This window comes from Triplophysa rosa, linkage group LG3, assembly GCF_024868665.1.
Source record: "Triplophysa rosa linkage group LG3, Trosa_1v2, whole genome shotgun sequence".
Classification (NCBI taxonomy): Eukaryota; Metazoa; Chordata; class Actinopteri; order Cypriniformes; family Nemacheilidae; genus Triplophysa; species Triplophysa rosa.
The window spans coordinates 16,181,876-16,207,962 of NC_079892.1; the positions used below are offsets into that span (position 1 = coordinate 16,181,876).

The 26,087-nt window shown below is 43.7% G+C and overlaps 1 pseudogene; it reads left to right on the forward strand.

Annotated features, from left to right (window-relative positions):
* The first annotated feature begins 19,822 nt into the window (after nucleotides 1–19,822).
* LOC130552309 (plasma membrane calcium-transporting ATPase 2-like) lies at nucleotides 19,823–23,540 on the forward strand (annotated as a pseudogene).
* Nucleotides 23,541–26,087: the final 2,547 nt, after the last annotated feature.

Consider the following 26,087-nt stretch of genomic DNA (forward strand, 5'->3'; position numbering starts at 1 on the left):
CCCGGACATCCGGGGAGGAGCCCGGCATGCAAATTTCATTCGCCAATTTTCATTGGCCTTTTCTAAATACTCAGAAGATGATAGGTTCTCAAGACAAACCCCATTCTGTCGGTTCGACACAACGTCTCGTTCTCTCCATCAGGGAACCGAGGTTACATCCATAACCAAGACGTTAGCATGGCAGCCTAAAAGATCTTAAAGGACCCCTTGCATGAAAGTACATTTTTTTCTGTGTTTAAGTGCTATAATCAGGTCCCCAGTGCATCTAGCAACCCAGAAAACGTGAAAAACAAGATCCCAGTAACTTTGTTTTGGTAAGCCTTTCTCTGCAAGCATGTGAGAAATCGAGCCGTTTATATTTTTCTCAGGCTCTTATTATAATATTACCGCCCCTTAATCTACACAATTCCACCCACGGTGCTGCCGCCATTGTTGTTTTCACAAGCGACAGTGGTGTACGTGACGCCATGGCTAAAGTTCTTGGATGACATGCAATGTAGTCGCTGCACAGAGTCCTAACCTCGGAAGAGACAGGAGTAGATTTATTTTATTTTTAGTGGAAATCCCTCAGATACCATAAGTAAAAACCTGCTTGTTTGCGCGAATCACTTCAAGCCGGAGTACTTTATCAATCTGGGACAGTACAGGCAGGATTAGCTTCAAAGTTGTTCCTCAAGAGGGATCGAGACCAACTGAATGAGACAAAACTGCCGCTGTAAGTAAATATTTATCAACAGTCTGAATTGACGTACATGTACCGTATATATAGGAGGAAAACGTTAGCTTATGATTGTGAAGGGAGCTATGTCAGTCACGGGCTAAATAGAACATTCAAAGCCAGTGTTAAACTTACTATATATTTATATGTTATTTGGCAAATGGGCACTTGGATTAGCTGTATGTAGTTAATACATTATGTGCGTTAATATGTTCAGCTGCGGCAAGCGGTTTGTTTTGCTAATGAACAGGGGCGAATAGTGCGTTAGTTCCGTTTTAAATGTCTCAAATCATCGTCCTTAGGCTGAAAAATCTGTCACAGCATACTAGTTATGCTCTCACGTTTTGTGTAACGTTATAACTTGTCAATGAGAAGCGCTAAAATCCACGTAATTCCGCTGAGATCTGCAGGTGCACATTCCGTAGATTTTAGGCAAGCATATACGCACAACATGAGCGCTGTTTGGTGCGACGGATTTTTTAGTCTCTGGACGAATGATTTGAGACGTTTAAAACGAAACGAACCACAGAGGAGTTCAGGAAACATCATTTAGATAAACCATTGCCATGATGGAGGGAACGAGACGTTGTGTCGAACCGACAGAATGGGGTTTGTCTTGAGAACCTATCATCTTCTGAGTATTTAGAAAAGGCCAATGAAAATTGGCGAATGAAATTTGCATGCCGGACTCCTCCCCGGATGTCCGGGTATAAGAGGGAAGCCGGCGTGCTCATTCATTCATCTTTGGTCTGAGGAGCCTTAAGCATCCTCCCCCGACCGCTGGGGTGGGCGGCCAGTGTTGTGGCATGAGGGACACAACGTCTCGTTCCCTCCATCAGGGAACCGAGGTTACATCCGTAACCAAGACGTTCCCTTTCTGTCGGTCTCTCGACGTTGTGTCGAACCGACAGAATGGGGTTCCTATGGAAAACGCCACAGCACTGAGCCGCGTCACAATCTCTGCGGAGCGACGTTGACTGGCCTGGGCGAGTCAGACGAANATCCTCCCCCGACCGCTGGGGTGGGCGGCCAGTGTTGTGGCATGAGGGACACAACGTCTCGTTCCCTCCATCAGGGAACCGAGGTTACATCCGTAACCAAGACGTTCCCTTTCTGTCGGTCTCTCGACGTTGTGTCGAACCGACAGAATGGGGTTCCTATGTAAGACACCACAGCACTGAGCCGCATCACAATCTCTAGCGGTGCTTGCAGATCCCCTACCCTCTTGGAGGTGAGCGCGATCAGGAAAGCCGTCTTTATCAAGAGTGAGAACGAGCGGCAACTCCGAGAGGCTCGAAGGGGGACCTAGGTCGCAAGAGGGTACGGAGCGCGGATAAGGTGGTCACCCTCTCGCGCCCCTTAGGAACCTAATGACCAGGTCATGCTGTCCCAGAGGCTACCCAGCACTTCGGTCATGATGAGCGGCCATAGCGGCTACATACACTCCCAGTGTGGAGGGGGAGAGGTTACTCCCCAGTCTCTCTTGAGGAAGGAACAGCTCGTACCCGATCGAGCAACTCCGCGGGTCTTCTCCCGAGAAGAGCACCAGGACGAGAAGAGGCGCCACTTATGGGCGTATAGCCGCCCAGTGGCCGAGGCCCTAGCCTGAGTGACGTCCCAACCAGACTGGGGGTGGGTCAGTCAGGATCTCCTCGTCTCGTCCAGACATGGAGACCAGGTTCTGCCTGGGATGCTGTAACGTGCCCCTTCCCCTGGGGAAGCAGTTCGCCAGGGGGAGCGGCCAGGGGGGAGTTGTTGTCAGAGCCTAAGCTCCGAGAACCAAGTCCTGGTTATGCCAAAGGGGCGTAACTAGTACCACTTGATGCTCCTCTTCCCTGGCCTTGCACAGAACCTGTGCAATGAGGCTCACTGGGGGGAAGCGTACTTCCACTTATCCCGCGGCCAGCTGTGCGCAAGGGCATCCATGCCAAGGGTTGCCTCGGACAGGGAGTACCAAAGCGGACAATGGGTGGAGTCCAGGGAGGCAACAGGACCACCTGTGCCTGGCCGAACTGCTCCCAAATGAGCCGGTTGCGCGGGGATGGAGTCGCCACTCTCCGCGAGGCATCGACTGACGAGAGAACGCATCGGCTGTCTGGTTCAGGACGCCTGGGATGTGTGTGGCCCGCAGCGAACTGATCACCTGCTGACTCCAGAGGAGGAGGCGCCGGGCGAGTCATGTTAGCTGCCGTGAACGAATGCCACCAATGATATACGCCACAGCAGCTGTGCTGTCCGACCGGACCAGCACGTGCTTTACCCTGCACGAGAGGTAGTAGCCTCCTCAATGCAAGTAGCACAACCAACAACTCTAGGAAGTTGAAATGCCAAAGCAGGCGGGGGCCCGTCCACCGCCCCGACACTGCGTGCCCGTTGCACACGGCACCCCAACCCTACAGGGAGGTATCCCTAAGGGGACAAGAAGGTCATGGGAGACCAGGGGGTTAGGGTGTGTCGGCAGAAAAGCGTGATGACCATACGCCTGCTGCCGGTGTGCCACGCTCTCCAAGGAACTTGACTCTGTAGCCAGTGTTGGAGCGGTCGTATGTGCATCGACCCGAGGGGGACCACCCCCGCCGAGGATGCCATGTATCCCAGGAGCCTCTGAAATTGTTTCAGGGGGACCGCTGACTGCCTGAGAGCTTCAGGTAGTTCAACACTGATCGGGCTCGCTCTGTAGTCAGTCGCACTGCGTCTGGGAGGCTGCGAGGGTGCGGGCTTCCTCGTCGTGGGTCTCGCGACCCCCGCGGACTGTACGGACGTCAGGATGCGCTTCTGCGTGATCAACCTTAAAGGCAGCTATTGTGTAGGTGCCTGTTCAGAACACACAGACCCAAGATAGGGCGCAACCCCCCGCCTTTCTTGGGGACAATGAAGTACAGGCTGTAAAACCCGTTGAACATCTCGGCTGGTGAGACGGGCTCGATCACTCCCTTCGCCAGAAGGGTGGCGACCTCGGCCCGAAGTACGGGAACATCCTAGCCTCTGACTGAGGTATATCGGACGCCCTGAAACTTGGTGGGTGTGAGGCGACTGGATCGCGTAGCCAAGACGGATCATCTTCCCTAGCGAGCCTGACAGTCTGGGAAGCCGGACAGGCTCCCAGAAATGAGACAGGGGGACTAAATGTACGATCTTTTTCATCGCCCCCGCGGAGGGTGGTTCGATGGCTAGCAGTACGGATTCTTTGCCGGGGGAGGCCCCCCGGGGAGGAGATCGGCTCTGCCATATTTCCTGCCTGGCAACTGCGCAGCTCAACGCACTGTCTGACTGAGAGTGCTGAGGGCTGGTGTTTATACTCGACATTGCGCTTTGCCATGACGCAACGTCGAGTTTGCCGTTCACCGTCGTGCAGAGGGTGAGAGCGGCTGAGGTAACCCAGAGAGAGAGGAAACTCTCCTTTTTGAGAGTAAGTGGTCGCCAGCCCCCCAGAGGGGGCCAGCAGATGGAGGGACGGGGCAGGAACCGACCCTATCCGACCTACCAGCGCTGTGGCTGGGGTCGGGCCCAATGGTAGCCTCGATCCCCCTGAGGTAATCCCATGACAGCCGCTGCCCGCGGCTGCTGATGGGGCGATGGTCTCCTCTTCGCTGTCTCCTCCAGGTCACTGGAGGGCGTTTAAGAGGACCAGGGCTGCTGGGAAGCAGACAGTTCACGGGACTCGACGGCCGAGGCGGCCAAGTTGCGGCACGGAGGACTGCTTTTTACTGTCGAGAACCCTCCACAGTAACACCAACCAGCCCCCCCTTGCGAGACAGGTAAGTCGAGAAAGCGGACCTTCTCAGCGTTACTCATCTGCGCAAGTATCGGCCAGAGGAGTTCCTCATGGACCACAAGTGTGGACATCGTCCGACCCAGGGCCCCCGCGGTCACCTTGGTCACCCGTAGAGATAGGTCGGTGACGGCGCGGAGTTCCTGCATAAGCGCTGGGTCGGTCTTACCCTCGTGGAGCTCTCTCAACGCCCTGGCCTGGCAGGAGCCATAGCGTGGAGAGAGGAGGCAGCTTGGTCCGCCGCAATGTAAGCTCTCGACACCAGAGATGCCGAGACACCACATGCTTTGGACGGGAGTCTAGGTCGAGCCCCCCCAGGTGGCCGCCACCTACGGGCACGAGTGCACCGCGGCGGCAAACTCCACATGGGGACACCGACGCATCCTCCAGCTGTCTCAACCTCGAGGGAAGAGAGGGTGACAGAACTTTGTTTGACGTGAAACGTGCCAGAAGGGGCGTTCCAGGTCTTACAAAGTTCCTCATGCACTTCCGGTAAACACGGCACTGGGGGCGGGCGTGGCTTGGAGCCGCGCTCAAACCCGAGGCGCCATGTAGCCAGCCAGGAGAGGCAGTGCGGGAACTGCAACCCAACACTCACGGCGGCCCGGGAAAGCATGGCCGACATCTCGAAATCCGCTTTTTCCTGGGCTCGACCCCCCGAGGGAGGGAGCCCGAAGAATCGTCGGAGTCGGATGGCAGTACGTCACCCCCCGATGCTGCAAGAGACCTCTCATCATCACGCATCGTGTCCGAATACGTGATTGAGGAATAAGACGGCGGACCGTCTTTTTGGGGAACGGTCAGACGAGCGAAACGAGGTGTGAACGGTCCGTGAGCCGTGGCTGGCGGATTATCGCTCACAGTAATCCTCATCTCACCCTCGCTGCTTGCCATAGCGGACGGCAGGGCCGTAGTCCTGCCGCCACGGAACGGGGAGCAAACGAGGTGGTGGCTGAGTCCCGTGGGAACACAGCCACCTGTGACGCAACGTCTGAATCGTCACCGCCCGCAGTGCGGGCAGGACGTATCCACAACGTCTGCCCCAGCGTACTGGAAGCAGGCATTGTGTCCGTCCCCCTCCTCGATGAGTGTGTTGCACCCATGAGAACAGCGGGACAAGCCACGCTGGAGAAATTTGCTCTTTTAGAAAAGGAAATTTGCTCGAACACCTCCGGAACTGCCGAGACGCCCAGGGGAGAGTCACTGCAGGAAGGGACCGTCCGCTGTCCACGTCGTAGATTCCAGCAGAAAGAATGATCACCCAGATCGTAGAGAAGCTCACCAGATGCGTAGGCTCTGAAGAACAAAAGGTGAATGAATGAGCACGCCGGCTTCCCTCTTATACCCGGACATCCGGGGAGGAGCCCGGCATGCAAATTTCATTCGCCAATTTTCATTGGCCTTTTCTAAATACTCAGAAGATGATAGGTTCTCAAGACTAACCCCATTCTGTCGGTTCGACACAACGTCGAGAGACCGACAGAAAGGGAACTGAGTGCAGCTATAATTTCAAACAGCTGCCATATAAAATAAGAAATAAATACTAAGTATTGTAATACTGTTTAGCCTTAAACAAACATTCTTACAAATATTCTTAGTGTCCAGCAGAATAAAGGAATTTATACAGGTTTGCAACGGCATTTTTGAATGAACTATCATGTACATTTCTCATGTCTTTCTGCTTTAAGAAACATGCAGTCCAGCGCAGTTTTCCTGCAGCACTGGAGAATGTCTTCACCAGGACTGGCTGTGTGATGGATGGAGAGACTGTCCAGATGGTGCAGATGAACACAACTGCATAAACACAACCTACCCTTCTTTCAGTGAGAATGCATTAGCAAAATATACATTTTCTTTATTATTTCGAGTCTGGCTTCCTGATCTAGATCTGCTATTATTGACAAGCTTTCTCAAAGACAATATGAACATTCACAAAACAATGTGAAGTATTGCCATAACAATATCATGTATGGTGGGGGGATGCTCTTATAAGTGATGGTTCACATGATAAATGCGTCTATAAAAACTGAAAACATGCTCTCTATGAGTGAATGCACAAACGCGTTATGTCTTTACAACAAGCACATTGCTCTTATAAGTGGCAATACACGGGACAAACACGTCATATGTTTAAAAACTGAAAACATGACCCATTATAAAGCCAGCATTTTACTTGCATTCGTTAGTAAGTGTCTTCACCTGATGTCTATTGCATATTACGTTGAGAAATTAAAATAATCTACAGCGTCTTCAGAGGCTCAGATGTCGGGAGTAAATGAAGACTTATGTTCAGTCTTGCATCCAACAACAAAACCCCTTGTTTGTTTACAAAACATTCTTGTAGCTCACTGTAAGTAGTCCAGCGTGAAAACAATGGCGGACAGTGTACAACTCGAAGGGGGGTGGAGACAGCAGTCCACCAACAGTCATAGGTAGGGCTCAATCAATGTGACGCCAGGTTACTGAGAGACAGCTCGTTCAAGAGGACTGTTGAGGTTTATTGGGGATTTAAAAAAATGATTTTTTATAATTCTAGGGTGGTTATGTACACACACTCCTGACACAGATATGTTCAAACAACATTTAAAAGTCCATTTTCTGCATTAGGGGGCCTTTAAAGAAACACAGAATGAATATAGATATACAAAAGAACGCTGACACATTTGACCCTAACGGAAAAAGGAGAGATATCATGGGGGATATTAAACACACCAAACAGACCACTATTTTTTTTTGGAAATTAAGGTTTACAGCCCTTAACCTTTACACCTTTAACCTAATTATTTGTTAATCTCAGGTTAGGTAAAGTAAGGCAAGTCTGACCTAAATCATAAGCATTTAAATAATACTTACAATTTGGACAGAAGACTCCTCCGTGGTAAGTTCTCACTTAAGGTTTTATTAAACACACCATTAGTAGACACATTTCTCAGCAAGTAGAATGATAATATGTATGAAATAAAATATCTTGCAAACAAAAGCAAAAGCTCAATACCAATATTGCATATACCACGTTTCCAACAAAGTTGTAATCAGCTGGGATTCACGCACGAGAGACACTGATTGAACAATATCTGTCTAAGCACTTCTCTTGTCCATATTTTATAGCCAAACAATCCATGGTTGTAGTCAGGCTCTCTTCTAGGTCATCAGTTGAAACTTTACCAAAGCTTCCACAGTCTTTTTAAGTCGTCTCCTATAGAATCTGCGCCTCCTGTTTGCCCTCTGCTTGGCTCATCTTTACTGCACTCATCTCTTTTTAGTCTGAAATATGTGCTTCATCTGCTACATCACATTTTATATTTAAACAGTTTAATATAATACAAAACCGCTTTACTACTTTCATTTACTTAATAAAGATCTTGTTCACGGACTTCAGCTCCGCTTTCAACACCATCATCCCATCACTGCTCCAGACTAAGCTAACCCAACTATCTGTTCCTGGTTCTATTTGTCAGTGGATCAACAGCTTTCTGACAGACAGGCAGCAGTTAGTGAGAACGGGGAAACGCACATCCAGAACTCGCACAATCAGCACTGGCGCCCCCCAGGGGTGCGTTCTCTCCCCACTGCTCTTATCCCTGTACACAAATGACTGCACTGCCCAGGACCCTTCTGTCAGACTTCTGAAGTTCGCAGACGACACCACACTCATTGGCCTCATCCAGGATGGTGATGAGTCTGCATACAGACAGGAGGTTGAGCAGCTGGCTGTCTAGTGCAGTCATAACAACTTGGAGCTGAACACGCTTAAAACAGTGGAAACGATTGTGGACTTCAGGAGAAACCCCCTGCACTCCCCCCTCTCACCATCATGAACAGCACTGTGGCAGCAGTGGATTCATTCAGGTTCCTGGGCACCACCATCTCTCACGACCTGAAGTGGGACAATCACATTGGCTCCATTGCTAAAAAGCCCAGCAAAGGTTGTACTTCTTACATCAGCTGAAGAAGTTCAACCTACCACAAACTCTATTAAAACTCTGCACATCCATCACTGTTTGGTTTGGCTCAGCCACAAAGTCAGACATCAGAAGACTACAGAGGACCGTTCGGACTGCTGTGAAGATCATTGGTGCCCCTCTGCCCACCCTCCAAGAACTCTATACATCCAGAGTGAGGAAAAGGGCTCAGAAAATCACCCTGGACCTCTCACATCCAAGTCATCATCTCTTCACAATGCTGCCGTCTGGTCGGCGCTACAGAGCACTGAGCACCAAAACAACCAGACACAAAAACAGTTTCTTCCCTCAGGCCATCTACCTCTTGAACAGTTAAATGTTTTTTACACACCGTGCAATTAATAACTCTGTGCAATAATAATTAAGTGCAATATTAATGATATCCTCCAGATAATACACATTTTGACACATCTATTTTTATACAACTTTTTCTGTAAATTATATTTCATTCATTCTGCTGTATATAGCACATACCTTGTACTACAATAGTATATTCTTATTTTTTACTTGTACATATTTACATACATACATAGCTTTACACTCTCTATATCTTTATCTTATGTTTATTGTATTGTATTTCTTAATTTTTTATACCAATAGGCCCTTATTTAAATCATCTGTGTACTGTATTCTATTGTGTTATGGTCTCTGTGTACTGTTGTTGCTGTTTCTGTGTTCTGAATGCTCCTGTCACCAAAACAAATTCCTTGTATGTGCAAACATACTTGGCAATAAAGCTCTTTCTGATTCTGATAATAAACAAAAATAATGTGAATTTGACTATGGTTAAGAAATGGGTTAAGCAATGTTATAAAATAAATTACTCAATGTTACAGTAATAGGTTTTTTTCGGTGGTTACTACAGTAAAATGTTTTGAATGGTTTTAAATCATTTTTTAAATTGGTTGCTAGTCCATATTCAAAATCGTTCATCTAACCTCTAGATATTAGTTATCAATTGCCTCAGAAAACATTATAATATTATAGGCAAGAAACTGAATGATTAAATATTTCTCTGAAAGAAAAATCAATGAGTACGCAAATGATAATGACATCATTTGAAAACTTTGTCTCTTTGTCTCTTAGCTTCATCTTGTGAGCCCATCCAGATAGAAATATGCGAAGGTCTAAGCTACAATCTCACCTCATTTCCAAACATCTGGCTGTCTATTTCTGATCAGAAAGAGGCTGCATCCCTTCTGCAAAAGTACAGGGTGAGAAAGTGTGTTTCCAATAACTTCTCTTTAATCATTTACAGTGTTCTGAACCCGTTTGTCATTTTAAAATATAATATTTTTCATGTAGGACATTTGTTCTGATTTGATTGTAGATGCTGATGGAGTTTGCATGTTTTGATGCTCTCCGCCAGCTAGTATGCGGTATGTTTTTTCCCAAATGTAGCCCACAAAGTGGAGTTGTGAAGCCATGCCAGTCTATCTGCTCGACAGCGGAGCAGCAATGCAGTCAAGCCCTGAACGTTCTCGGCTTGAACTGGCCCTTCAACTGTCAACTCCTGTCTGATTCACAGGATCCTATGCAGTGTTCACTTCCCTAGGACACACTACAACCACACAACTGTGCTGAGACCTTGTCTAAAAAGTGAATGGGTTGTATATTACTAAACTCTGAAAATAAGATTAAATGCAAACTTATGATTTAGGTTATTATCCTTTTGTGGCCACTTTTCAATAATTTCATTAAAAAGCGAGAAGCTCACTTCTTGAAATTTGTTTACTATGCATCCAAAAAAGAATTTCAATCCAATATATTAGTAATCTTCTTTATTCACAAAGTGCATCAACAAAGTTTCGGTCACACATGACCTTCTTCAGTGTTTTACATTCTCTTGAAACTGTTCATCTTTATAATCACTTACATATCAACACACGTGTGTCCAATCAACTAATAAATGAATGATAGATCAGTTACTTTCATTGGAAATAGACAATTATATCCAGAGGAGAAACAATCAATCAGACAATCAAAACAGTCATGCAATCAATCACAATACACCAGCATATAAAAAAAACTTGTTACGAAAAACTAGACAAATTCTTTTCAATAATGAAATGGTTATTTATGCATCTGGCAGACACCTTTTTTATTTAGAATTTTACATTACATTTACGTATTTGGCAGATGCTTTTATCCAAAGCGACTTACATTGCATTGTATTATACAGTACCCCAGCTAGCAGGGAATGTTCTCAGAACTTTGGCTAACATTCCCTAAAAGTTTATTAATGTTTTAAAGGAAACTTTTAAATCGAATGTTTAAATTATGTTTTAAGAACGTTTAAAAATTAAGTTAATGTTCTTGTAATATGATATATAAACATAACTAAAACATTTTATGTTCAACATTTTAAGGATGTTTTGTGGATGTTGTTGATGTAACAGATTATATAATGGTCTCAATAAAACATTGGTACAATGTTTCAAGATAACAAAGGTACAACGTTTTAAAGGCAACATTAAGGAAACATTATAAGAACATCGTTTAGGTTTGAGATGATTTAATGTTTCTATAAAACGTTCCTATAATGTGATATATAAACATAACTAGAACATTTTATGTTCAACATTGTAAAGATGTTTTGCGGATGTTGTTGATGTAACAGATTATATAATGGTCTCAATAAAACATTGGTACAATGTTTCAAGATAACAAAGGTACAACGTTTTAAAGGCAATATTAAGGAAACATTATAAGAACATTGTTTAGGTTTGCGATGATTAAATATTTTTATAAAACGTTGTTGTGATGTGATGTATTAACAAGCTAGAAAGTAACTTGTGAAACACGTTTTGTAAATGTTGTTTTGATAGCACTGTTCTCTATAAAACATTGGCACTCTGTTGTAATAAAACAAAAAAGAATGTTCTGTCATTCACATAGGAAAACGTTATAAGAACATCATATGTCATATCATAAGATCATCATATATAGTCTTGTCTCATTGTTCCAAGGTTACCACAGAGGATGCAGTTCATGGCCTGACCTGATGGTAGAGCGGAGAATGGGAAGCGGCGACCTGACAAGAGCTGAGCTGATAGAGCTGGATAAAGAAGGACGCTGTCACCTGACACGTCCTCACCACAAAATTTCAAATGCTATTAGATTATTAATGATAATCTTAAACTATAATTTACCTTATTAGTAAATTTATTTATTTTATTTAGCCTTGTGCAAGCTCTCTGGAGCTTGTGCAGAGGCAGCAGCTTTTGCCAGAGGGGAACTGGAATCCCCTGGTTGGGCCTGGGTTCTCCTGAGGTTTTTTTTCTCGATTAGAGTTTTGGGTTCCTCAGGCCACCGTTTGCCATTAACCTTGTTTTGCCTTGCCGGGGGGCTGCTCTTAGAATTTAAAGTAAATGTTTACTATTAATATTGCATATAGGTAATTTATAGTCTGTATATTTGACCTGTGCTTCTCTCTCCTTTATCTTAAAGTTGTTGCTCTCACTGTTTTTTGCAACCCATGTGCTGATTGTCGTGAGTGTGTGTGTGCGTGCGATGCGTGTCTTTGGTGTGTGCGTGACTTGTCTGTGTACGTCGTGTGTTTTGTGTGTGTGTGGTGTGTGTGTGGCGTGCGTGCGTGCGTGCGTGCGTGCGTGCTGGCTCAATCTCCTCGTGGCGTGTGTTGTTAGGCTGTGTCCTATGTTCATGCGTGTTGTTTAGTATTGTAGTTGCATATTGTGTGTGTGGAGTGTTATGTATGTGGGTATGTCTGTCTTCTTTGTTTTCACCTTTTTCTTCCGTTTTCACCGTTTTTACACGTACAACTTTAATTGGTTTGCTTATAGTCAATATGTCTTATGTACAGCTGCTTTGTAACAATGAAAATTGTAAAAAGCACTATATAAATAAAGTTGAGTTGAGCAGTTCATATGACTGAGGTGATGGAATATTTTGATTTTTTTTAATGTAATTTGACTTATTAACAAGGATAGAACATTCTGCCTGCAACATTTAAGGATGTTTAGGATGTTGTTGATGTACAGATTATACAATGTACAAGCATGTTCCTCGATAATTGATGCTGAATAGAACAAGTGTCAGAAAAGAGTGTGGCTGGTTGACTGGTGACATGGCTCACACCACACCTCCCTTGCCACTTTTTCTGACTTGATCTAGTACTTGTCCCTCAACTCTGTTTTATAACAGGATTAATCTTATATTTCAACATGTCACAGCTGTAATTCTTATTAAGTGCTGGTCATGTTTCAGCCATATGTACAAAAATATATGTTTGCTCAAATAGTTTTATGTTCAACTGAAACATTTTAATCAGGATTATTTGGGAATCACAACTAGAAGTATTTACTTGAATACATTCATTCATTTTATAAAGTCAATACAATTATTAACTAGAGTCTATTAATCACAAAAAACACAAATGTTCCGCATTCATACCATTTTCATGCCAACATGGCTAAAGTGCTCCTGACATAAATTGATTTTACACATTTTATGAAATAACGGTTAAACAAGCCCTTGTAATTGCTATTTCCATTTAAAACAGACATAAGTTTTGCAAGTACAGCTCACACGCTCGCATACGTTTTGTAGATCAAGAGTGGTGCACATATGTCCCCATTCCTGGTTCACTAATTAGTGAGGTTCTTCAATTTAGGAGTGAAATAAAGCATGTGTTAAACAACTTGACAATACTTGAATAATTTTTGTTACATGTAAGTTTTAATAAGTAACTACATATGAATGGGGTGTGAGTGTGTGCAGTTTGCATCATAGAACAATTATTTCGTCAAGTTTACCACAGGCCTTATTTTATTAAAATTAAGAAACCTCAATATTTATTTTGTAGTGATTTATTTTTATGTTTTATAAATTTTATCGTTTTTATTTTGTAGTAATATGAACTGAGACATTTCATGGAAACTGTGTCAATTAAAATGCAATAAATTAGGATTTGTTAGTTCTGTAACACCTGGTTATTTTTGTTTTGACGTTTCTCTGTTATTTTAAAATCAACTAAATTAAACCGTGTTTTTTTCTATAACGTTACACTGAAATTGTTTAAAATTTCCAATAAATGTACTTTCCATTACATCTCTCTAAACATTTACTTTATTTCCATGAACTGAGAACAAAAAGACAGAAGTTTTTAACTTTAAGACACTCAGGCCTGGTTTCACAGACAAGGCTAAGGCTAGTCCCAGACTAAAATGAATGTGTGACATGTCTTAACTCAATATAACTTGCCCAGAAATATCTTAAAATATATCAGTGCCATTGTTTTGTCTCAAGAGGCACACAAGTAATGTATTCTTATAAGGCATTTTTATAAAATTGACATAAATATCTCAATTCCACTAAGGCATAGTCCTGGCTTAAGCTCAGCCGTGTCTGTGAAACCGGGCCTCAGTCACATATATGCTACATTTTTATATAGTCTTAATAGTAGGCCTATGTAAAATCAATGTGGTTTGGAATGCATATAGCCTACATCTGCTTTTTTAAACATATACTAACATTGGTAAAAATAATTAAATAGCTTAATACAAACAATTAGATAACAATATGTATTATTAACGTATTATAATAATATCAAATTATTTTTATATTATTACTACTACTGCTGTTGCACAGCTTGAATAGAAGACATGGAGGCATTTGCATTTGTGTGCGCATGCGCAGGTGTGCTTCAATGAAAGCAACGCATTCATTCAAAACTGAACTGCCTGGAAGTAACCGTTTGGACGCACATAGCAGCCAATCAGAATCTGTTGGGTCAGTTGATATAATCGAAAGAGTGAAGTTTTAGATGTCATTTACCAGGGTGCTGCAAAAAGACATAAGGTAAATCAAAGCAATGTAAATTAATATAGCTAGGTTTTAATTGGTTACTATCCCATGTTTTGTTTAACGTTTAAGCTATTGTCAGCATGATAAATTGTAAAGTTAGCCCAAATGTCATTTTAGCAGTTATGTTGACTTACTGTAAAGTACACAGTGGAGGTGATTGAATGTGTTTTTATTTGAATGAGGGACAGCTAGGGCAGGTTGATGTGTTTTACTAACTTGTGCATACAAAATGAAGGCAAAAACGGGCAAAATTTTGGGAAATTATACAACATTTTGCTTAAAATGCACAGCGGTGTTGTAAAGTTAATATAAAGTTACAAAAATTAAAAACAGATTTACCCGCTGCATGTACTTTTAAGTTCACCATGCAAAGAGTGTTATGCTGTTGACGATCATTTACTTAGTAGTAACTTACTGAGAAATACACTGCGTTCCAAATTATTATGCAAATTGGATTTAAGTGTCGTAAACATTTAATTTTATATTGTTCAATTAAACTTATGGATGGTATTGTGTCTCAGTGCTCTTTGGATCACTGAAATCAATCTCAGACACCTGTGATAAGTAGTTTGCCAGGTGAGCCCAATTAAAGGAAAACTACTTAAGAAGGACGTTCCACATTATTAAGCAGGCCACAGGTTTCAAGCAATATGGGAAAGAAAAAGGATCTGTCTGCTGTGAACCACAACCAACAAGCCCCCCCCACTCCCTACAACACCCACCCAGCTACCTCCAATCAAAGTCACTGAGTGCAGCCATAACTTCAAACTGCTGTCGTGTGATGTAAGTTTAGCATTAAATACCAAGTATTGTAAATTTAGCATTTATGTGACAGGTAGTCCGTCTTTGCTCTCGGTTGGGGATGGAATTGTCTGAGCTGGGCCGGCCAGATGGTCGCCTTTTTCTTGGGTGGTGATGGAATTGCCTTGGATGGAGCTGGATGGTCAGTCAGTCCGCAGGCTCTCGCAGGAGGATGGCACGGGATTTTCCGATGTAGCTGGCGTAATCTCTAGTTGTGGATGGGCATATGACGTTCATCTGGGCCTGGCGGAATCTCTCCCTACCTCGGGATGGGCATCCCGAGGCGAGGGCAGAAACAGAAAGAGAATAATTAGCGTAGCTGCTGTTCATTAGCTATGTATTAGTGAATGCTTGGCTGAAAAGATGTGTCTTTAATCTAGATTTAAATTGGGAGAGTGTGTCTGACCCTCGAATAGTATCGGGGAGGCTATTCCAGAGTTTAGGTGCTACGTATGAGAAAGCTCTACCCCCTTTGGTGGATTTAGTTATTCTAGGTGTTATCAAAAGTCTGGAGTTTTGAGATCTTAGAGAGCGTGATGGGTTGTAGTGTGGTAGAAAGTCTCTGTTATGCCTGGTAGGAGTCTGGACATGCTATTAGAGATTTGATGAACTGTTAACAATGCTGCTCGCATTGCACACGGTAGCTTCAATGTAAATGATTTCGGAGTGGGAGCCCTTCTAAAGCGTAGTGCGACATCGATGGAAGATGGAGGACTCTACATAGAGTTGTAAGATGACGATATATTCATCCAAAGCTGATTTTAAATTCCTTCCTGTCGACAGATCAGTTCATCGCTGTTTGACGCCTCTAAACTCGTCCAGTATTCAATTTTTTTCCTTAATAGTACGACTCGCCAGCTAGTCTCTGTAAGCAGGTCAGTTCTAGAGATATCACTTTGAGATCCCAAGCATCGTGATGCGCGAGTAGCAAAAGCGTTCGATTGTCATCATCGGTCTTAAGATGATGAATGTAGCGCAGTCTTGTTAATTTTCAACTTTACGGGATGTTTAGCATCGGCATAGCCTGAATTGATCTATTTCGTAGGTGTAGTTGAAAGTCAATTCTTGGAAGTTGTTACCTGGTTCCAATTATTATGCAAATGATATCTTTCTCTGGTTTTCCTAATTTGTCGATGCAAATGACAGTCAGTATAATTTTCAAGTAATCAACAGTTAGGGTACATTTGGAATTTTATTGAACAAACCTCCCACTGACAACAGTATTTATTTAAAAAATGAAAAACTCAAAATGCACTGTTCCAAATTATTATGCACAACAGAGTTTGAAAACATTTCATAGGTTGTAAAAAACTGAAAATGGTCATTTGTTGAATTTGCAGCATTAGGAGGTCATATTTACTGAAATCAAAAGCTATTTCAATCAAAAACATCCTAACAGGGCAAGTTACATGTTAACATAGGACCCCTTCTTTGATATCACCTTCACAATTCTTGCATCCATTGAACTTGTGAGTTTTTGGATAGTTTCTGATTGAATTTCTTTGCAGGATGTCAGAATAGCCTCCCAGAGCTGCTGTTTTGATGCTAACTGCCTCCCACCATCATAGATCTTTCGCTTGAGGATGCTCCAAAGGTTCTCAATAGGGTTGAGGTCAGGGGAGGATGGTGGCCACACCATGAGTTTCTCTCCTTTTATGCCCATAGCAGCCAATGACACAGAGGTATTCTTTGCAGCATGAGATGGTGCATTGTCATGCATGAAGATGATTTTGCTACGGAAGGCATGGTTCTTCTTTTTGTACCATGGAAGAAAGTGCTCAGTCAGAAACTCTACATACCTTGCAGAGTTCATTTTCACACCTTCAGGGACCCTAAAGGGGCCCACCAGCTGTCTCCCCATGATTCCAGCCCAAAACATGACTCCGCCACCTCCTTGCTGACGTCGCAGCCTTGTTGGGACATGGTGGCCATCCACCAACCATCCACTACTCCATCCATCTGGACCATCCAGGGTTGCACGGCACTCATCAGTAAACAAGACTGTTTGAAAATTAGTCTTCATGTATGTGTGGGCCCACTGCAACCGTTTCTGCTTGTGAGCATTGGTTAGGGGTGGCCGAATAGTAGGTTTATGCACAACTGCAAGCATCTGGAGGATCCTACACCTTGAGGTTTTCGGGACTCCCGAGGCACCAGCAGCTTCAAATACCTGTTTGCTGCTTTGCAATGGCATTTTTGCAGCTGCTCTCTTAATCCGATGAATTTGTCTGGAAGAAACCTTCCTCATTCTGCCTTTATCTGCACGAACCCTTCTGTGCTCTGAATCAGCCACAAATCTCTTCACAGTACGATGATCTCGCTTAAGTTTTCGTGAAATATCTAATGTTTTCATACCTTGTCCAAGACATTGCACTATTTGACGCTTTTCGGNGAACATAATTCATTATACTAGCTATAGTTTATGTTTGTAGTTAAATTATGGTAATACAAATGGTAATAAATCCAACAAACACATGGCTTCTACACTTTACTATTTACAAGAACCTTACTACTTACTGATAAATAGCTCCTAAAACTGGTAAAGGGAATATAGAAAATAAAAGAACACTGCTCATAAATACATATAGGCCTAGGGGGCTAATGAGGATAATTAGGCTAAATGATCATACAGGATTATATCTAAACAAAACATATATGTTCTAAACATATAAAGCTCTTAAAGGAGTTGCTCACTGCTAAATTTGCCCCCATTGACTTTCCATAGTAGGAATAAAAACTACTATGGAAAGTCAATGGGGGCAAATTTTGAAGTGAACTAATCCTTTAATACAACTGATACTGTGAGCTACTCAGTGTATTCAGTAGGTTGCTTCAGAGGCATAAGGTATACGACAATAAAACAATGCACAACTGACATAAAGGAAATTTACTTTTAATACTTAAGTTCGTTTAAAAGCACGTACTTCTGTACTTTTACTTAAGTAAGAATCTGTCTTTACAACTTTTACTTGTAGTAGAGTAATATTTGACCAGTAGTATCTGTACTTTCACTCAAGTAAGGAAGTTGTGTACTTCGTCCACCTCTGCACCAAACGCCCCAGAAGCAGTGAATACGCACACAATGTACAGAGGCTCAATCTCGCAGCACGAGCCGGAGCAGGTGCCGTGTGTTTAAAATGGTGAAGTATCGCTGACAATTGAAACCGCGCAAGAAGAAAAAAAGGTCCAGCAAAGGCAAAACAGCAACATGGTCACGGCAGATCACTACCAACTCCAAAAGGTCATTAATATTCCTTTTACCCAGTCATGAACCTGCCGGACATGAAGCAAGAGAAGAATTAGTTATAAAACTCGATCCAACATAAAAAAAATGGACTAGCAGACATACGAACGCTGCTGCCCACGCCATTCACGGCGATCCATGGACAGCTCTCCGCCTTATGTACTACCAAGGTCGAGTCTGATAATTAAAGTGAGTGAAATCACCTGGCCACACAGGCACAAGTGATTCACTCTGCTACACAAGGAAAAGTAATGGCTAGTAATGGCTTTACTTGCACTTGCCATTTATATGTTGTGGAATGTTTGGCGAACGATGATAGATAGCGCGATGACATTCCACCAGATGCCGCTGATCGGACAGGACAGAGTAACACGGCAGATAACGCTCATAAAAAATTATTTGTTTTTTTCTACTTAGGCTAGTTAAGGAGGCAGGCGTGTGTTGCTTAGGCAGCCGCTGTAAAGTGCTGTGGGAAACCCTGCAGTAAGTTATTCCCGGTGAAACAGAAACCAAATCTAATAACTTTGTGAATGTAAAGTCGAACCTCACGTTAGCTAGCTAGCTGGCGTTAGCTAACAAGAAAAAAAGCTCCAAACTAACTAACATCGGTAATTGTGTTGTCATCGCCTCTGTCCAGAGATTCCGCTTTTGGTGACATAGCAAAAGTATTCCTGACTCTTGACTTACCGTCAGTGCTACACTTGCGCTCTTAAAGCCGAAGTCCCTCAGGTCAAGCTGTCCATGTCGCTTGGGTCATGATGCTGAAATCACTGGCACCTGCGCTGCTATGTTGCTGACTGATGTGATGTCAATTTAAAACAAATCGTCGTGTCATTATGTGCACGTTCCCCTCGTCCACAGTATTTTAGCCTATTCAATATTTGCAAAAACTAAATGTTGAAATAGTGGTAAATTACCACTGGTAATATTTACACATTCATTGATAAAATAACAGGGGATGGGAAGGGGGTATGGCCATTTTAGAAGGGGGATGATTTTGATCATCTTTAATTCAAAGGGGGATGCCATCCCCCCTCAACTCGAGTACTGGGTGTACGTAGTAGTGAGCTGTGTCCCAATTTCGGCAGACAAGTTGACATTCTGTACAATAGTATTTTATATATGTATATTTTTTATAATCTTTTTACACTGTCTTTATCTCTATTATAATTTGTCTTGTCATTATGTTGAATGTCTGTACTAGATCCAACACCGTGGTGAGCGCAGACGTCCTCAGGACCTCAGTTGGGATCTCGTGGATGGCTGTAGCATCCTCACTCGCGTAACGCCGGGGAGCCTCTCTTCAATTCAGGGGAGTGCATCTGTTTTTTTTCTTCATCCTCCTCTCTTACCTTCTGCGGTCTCCTGCGCTGCTCAAATTTTATTAGATACCCATTCTCCAGGCACGCCGGGGACTCCTCCTCTGCCCGTGAGGCGTTTTCTCCATTTGTCTAATCTCAAGTTCAATCGGCTTTGAAGAAAAGCTACTGAGCAATACCATGGCGGACATGACGAATAGCGATTTTTACTCCGAGAACCAAAGAAACGACAGCAACCATGCGGGAGGTTTTGTCAGTGAATTTTATCAGCCGCCCGGAGAGGGCAGCGAGGCCAGTGGCACAGTGAATGCGGGTGCAGAGGACGAGGGGGAATCGGAAGCCGACTGGATCGAGGGGGCTGCGATCTTACTTTATGTGGTGTGTGTCGTCCTGGTTACGGCTTTCAATGACTGGAGTAAGGAGAAGCAGTTCAGAGGTTTACAGAGTCGCATTGAGCAGGAGCAAAAATTCCAGGTGGTGCGTGGAGGCCAGACCATCCAACTTCCGGTGGCTGATATTGTAGTTGGCAACATTGCATTAGTCAAGTATGGTGACCTGCTACCAGCCGATGGAATCTTAATATACTCCAGTGATATGAAGATTGATGAGAGCTCTCTAACTGGGGAATCAGATCATGTACAAAAAGCTGTAGAGAAAGACCCAATGCTTCTCTCTGGCACCCATGTAATGGAGGGCTTGGGTCGGATGGTGGTCACGGTCGTCGGGGTGAACTCTCAGACTGGAATCATTTTCACCCTGCTCAGTACTGGCGGAGAGGAGGAAGAGAAAAAAGAAAAGAAAGACTGCTCCCATCCCTCCTCACACCCCATCGCAACTATAGCTACTGACGGTGCTGCAAGCGCAAATGCCCCTGGTAATACCAGCCTATGCAATGGTAAAATGCAGGATGGAAATATGGAGAACTGCCAGACAAAAGTTAAGAAGCAGGATGGTGCCACAGCAATGGAGATGCAGCCCTTGAAGAGTGCAGAGGGTGGGGAAACTGATGAGAAAGAGAAGAAAAAATCCAGCGGGTCCAAGAAAGAGAAATCTGTTCTGCAAGGAAAACTGACAAAGCTGGCTGTACAGATCGGCAAAGCAGGTTTGGTGATGTCTGCCATTACAGTCATCATTCTGGTGCTCTACTTTGCTATCGAAAACTTTGTGCTTCAGAAGAGGCAGTGGCTGCCAGAATGCACTCTCTCCCGACTACTCAGTCAAGAAAATGATGAAAGACAACAACTTGGTACGTCATTTGGATGCTTGTGAGACAATGGGCAATGCCACGGCTATATGTGACCCTGGATCACAAAACCAGTCTTAAGTAGCACGGGAACATTTTTAGTAAAAGACAAAAATACATTGTGTGGGTCAAAATTATCGATTTTTCTTTTATGCCAAAAATCATTAGGATATTAAGTAAAGATCATGTTCCATGAAGATATTTTGTAAATTTCCTACCTTAAATATATAAAAATTTTATTTTTGTGAGTGGATGGCCTGCCACAGTGCCCCTGATTAACAACTTCAAAGGCAATTTTCTCAATATTTTGATTTTTTTGCGCTCTCAGATTCCTGAGTTTTAAACGGTTGTATCTCAGCCAGATATTGTCCTATTCTAACAACTCATATATCTATAGAAAGTTTATTTATTCAGCTTTCATATTATTTAAAAATCTCAATTTCGAAAAATTGACCCATAAGACTGGTTTTGTTGTCCAGGGTCACATATGTTCGGACAAGACTGGAACACTGACCACCAATCGAATGACAGCAGTGCAGTTGTATGTGGCGGATGTCCATTACAAGTTGATCCCGGACCCTGGATCCATCCCACCCAAAACTCTGGATAACAGCGCATAAACCTCGAAAATACTGCCTCCTGATCAGGAAGGGGCTTTTCGCAAACAAGTGGGCAACAAGACTGAATGCGGCCTGTTGGGACTGGTCCTCGAGCTGAAACAAGACTTTCAGCGTGTCCGGGACCTCAATTCGGAGGACAAATTTGAAAAAGTCTACACCTTCAACTCTGACAGAAAGTCGATGAGTACCGTCATTAAACAACCTGACGGAGGTTTCAGAATGTTTAGTAAAGGAGCCTCTGAGATTGTCCTAAGGAAGTGCTTTTACATTCTGAATGAGGTAAGCAAACCACGCGTCTTCAGGCCGAGGGACAGGGACAAGATGGTGAAAAAGGTCATCGAACCCATGGCCTGTGAAGGACTCCGAACAATCTGTGTGGCTTACCAGGATTTCCCAGATCAACCCGACTGGGATGATGAAAAGGACATATTGTCTGAGTTGACGACAATATGTGTAGTCGGGATTGAAGTTCCTGTCAGACCAGAGGTGCCAGACGGCATCCAGAAATGACAGCGTGCCGGGATCACGGTGCGTATGGTGATGGGAGACAACATCGATACCGCAAGAGCTATTGCAATCAAATGCGGCATAATCCACCCTGGAGAAGATTTCCTGTGCATCGATTGGGAAGGAGTTCAACAGCAGGATCAGGAATGAGAAGGGAGAGGTCGAGCAGGAACGCATTGATAAGTTGTGGCCCAAAATGCGAGTGCTGGCCAGATCTTCACCCACAGACAAACACACCCTCGTCAAAGGTATCATTGATAGTACACTGGTGGATCAGAGGCAGGTGGTAGCTGTAACCGGTGACGGGACCGACGACGGTCCGGCCCTTAAGAAAGCAGATGTCGGTTTTGCAATGGGAATTTCAGGTACAGATGTGGCCAAAGAGACGTCTGACATCATCCTGACAGATGATAATTTCTCCAGCATTGTGAAGGCTGTGATGTGGGGACGCGAAGTCTATGACAAGTTCCTGCAGTTCCAGCTGACGGTTAATGTGGTGGCTGTGATCGTTGCCCTTCACCAGAGCGTGTATCACACAGGATTCTCTTCTTAAAGCAGTCCAGATGTTGTGGGTCAACCTGATCATGGACACGTTTGCATCTTTGGCTTTGGCCACCGAGCCGCCTACTGAATCTCTGTTGATGCGAAAACCCTATGGTCGAAACAAACCTCTGATTTCCAGCACCATGACCAAGAACATCCTGGGCCACGGCATCTACCAGCTCATAATCATCTTCACTCTGCTGTTTGCCGGTGAGCAGATCTTTGACATTGACAGCGGCAGGAACGCACCGCTGCATTCCCCTCCATCTGAGCACTACACTATCATTTTCAACATTCGTCATGATGCAGCTCTTCAATGAGATCAACGCCCGCAAGATCCACGGAGAGAGGAACGTGTTCGACGTCATCTTCAGAAATCCCATCTTCTGCTCCATTGTTTTGGTCACTTTTGCAGTTCAGATTGTGATTGTGCAGTTTGGAGGAAAGCAGTTCAGCTGTTCTCCTCCGGACCTGTAGAACTGGATGTGGTGTGTGTTCCTGGGACTGGGAGAAATGGTTTGGGGACAGGTTATATCATCAGTCCCGAACAGCAAGCTGAGATTCCTCAAAAGAGCCGGTCAGCTGACGCAGAAGGATGAAATGCCTGAGGAGGAGCTCAACCACGGGGAGAGAGAGCTCTGGCGAGGGCAGATCTTGTGGTTCAGAGGCCTCAATAGAATTCAGACTCAGATACGTGTTGTGAACGCATTTCGTAGCTCGCTCTACGAAGGCTTGGAAAAACCCGAATCCAGAATCTCCATCCATAATTTCAAGAGTCACCCGGAGTTTAGAATAGAGGACTCTACATTCCTCTCATAGACTACATCGACATGGACGACGAGGCCGACAGAAAGAACTCCACTCAACCCTCATCTCCCAACAAGAACAACAACGCCATCGACAGCGGTATCAATCTGACTACCGACACGAGTAAATCTGCCGCGTCCTCCATTACCGGGAGTTTAGCCTGGAGACATCGCTTTAGCCGCCTCACGCCGGAGATTGTCCACCAACCGTCTTAAACCAAACCTTACTAAAAAAGCAGTCACTTGACTGAAGGTGCGGTCACTATCTTTTGTTGTGTGTGACCGGGATGGGAAGGACGTACTTGTTTACGTCATCGGCGGAGTGACTGGAGTAACAGAAACACTCTGAGGAAGGCTGAAGGCCCAAATGCATCAGTGTGCATTGCAGTGTTTTAGTTATGTTTCTATTAATAGAGATGATGGCCTAGACGTGAATAAAGGATTTTGAACTTTTTTTGGACCGGAAGAAGTGCATTGAATTTCTTTCTATTAATAGAGTTAGCTTATATTGAAGTTAGCTAGCCCCGTTCAACAAGCCTAATTTTATGTTATTATTATTATTCGCTAATAAGGAGCAACCCAATGGTCGGGTTTTAATTGTTGCTCTAACATTTAATCCATGTGAGTTTAATTGCAAAGAAAGACATCAATTACAACATTTAAACAAAACGTGATCATTAGCAATTAGCTCGTAATTTACCGGTTTGAGCATGCAATGAGAAGAAGCTCCGGAGGCTGAGGATCATGGGTAATGCTGACAGAAATGCCAAATGTAACCCCCCCCCATTTTTATCAGAAAATTGGGTGGAAAATATAATTACAATTTCTATACTGTAATAAATGTGTCATGATCGTGGTGAGACACAAAGATACAAAGAACTGAGGACCCAGATGCAGACCGCGGGTAAGGGGTTAACAAGACATTTAATAAAATATAAATACAAAACAAAGACCCACGTGGGGGTAACATAACAAAACAAGGGAAACTACAACAGGACAGGACTAAGACTAATTACACCTAACAAGACTAAGATTAACATATGACAAAACTACAAAAGACTACACTAGACTAGACTGACACGGAACAGGCACTCACCATACAAATGACAATGAACCAGCACAGGACAATGAAATAAGAGGACTATATAAAGGGGACTAAATCAAGAAGGGGACAGGTGTGGGACATGAACTAATTAACAAGCAATAACGAGACGAAAGGGCGGGAACAGAGACGCCACACAGAGAGAGGGAGTATATGGAATGCCAAAACTGTCTCTCTCCACATAAAACAAGAGGTTCTGTCATGGCTCTGCCACAAGATCAAGAAAAGCAAGACAAGATGGGGCAGAACCATGACAAAATGTGTGTGTCTCTAAGTAACGCAGTCTTGTGTATTGGTATATGTGTCCGTCTTTTGGGCGGTGCAACTGGTGCGACCTCACTAGGCTCCGCCCTCTAGGGGGCCCTGTGCAAAGGAAATATTAATAATAATTTAAAAACAATTAAAACATCTTTTAGTTAATTTATTTTTTATTTTGCTAAGTAGGAGTTTAATCTAAATAATGGCAATGTAAGGTGTTCGACCCTGACGCTTGTTATGTCCTTAGTAGGAGGCAATGAGGAGGCATACGAAAATAAAGAATACTTTATTTTAATCAAATCATGTAGTAGAACAATACAGCGCATGCAGCAGGTGGTGGAACAATTTTCACTCTACTCCCCTCTTCTCAACATACACATCACACAAACTTCTTCCGCCAGCTACTGGTCAACATGCACAGAAGAACACAACATATTCACCCATCACTTAAAGCAAACTGTTTACACAGATATTTACGAACAAAAAAGGAAAACACAATAACCAAGTTACTAAATTACCAAAGTATTCACTTTGTTATAAACATAATTACTAGTAATCAAACTAAAGAACAAATAATGCTTCACAAGAATTATTAGAATGTATCATTCATATCAAAGTCAATCATAAGGTGACTTAATGAATTACTCATTCTTTATAGTCACATAATGCAAAGGTGACTATGTGATGTAGCCTTCCATCCAATGAGGAGGTCGTCTCACACGGGTAGAAACCCTTTGAAGAGCTTGAGGCGCCGGGGGAGGAGGAAGAAACTGAAATGACAAGTCCACAGCATCTGTGTGACACAGGCTGGCGTGGGAGAGAACCCAAATGCAGGCAGGCAGTGAAGGGGTTAATGAAACAAGACTTTAATTATCAAAACATAAAACAAAACACCCTCGATGGGGAAAACAGAACAGAGATAAATACAAAACAAAAGACTTCCCACGAGGGGGCAAAACTAAACTAAAGAACACGACCAAACGTCTTAAATCAGGGTAAGGTAACTAAGTAAACAAACAAACAAGGCACAGATTTCAGACAACGAACAGGAACTCACAGTACAAGGCACAAAGTACATACACGGTACAAAGTACAATCCACGAGCACAGGACAAAGAAACATGAGGGCATTTATAGGGAAGACAAACGAAGGATAACGAGCGAGGGCAGGTGTGAAACATAAGACACGGCAGGGAGACAATACAGGAAACGAGAGGGACGGGGCCAATGACGAGACACTGGAGAGAACGCATATTATTGTCAAAAGGACAACAATATGTTTCTCTCCACACATAACCAAAGGCCTTGTCATGGCTCTGCCTCAGGACCAAGAAAAACATGACTAATAGAGGCAGAGCCATGGCACT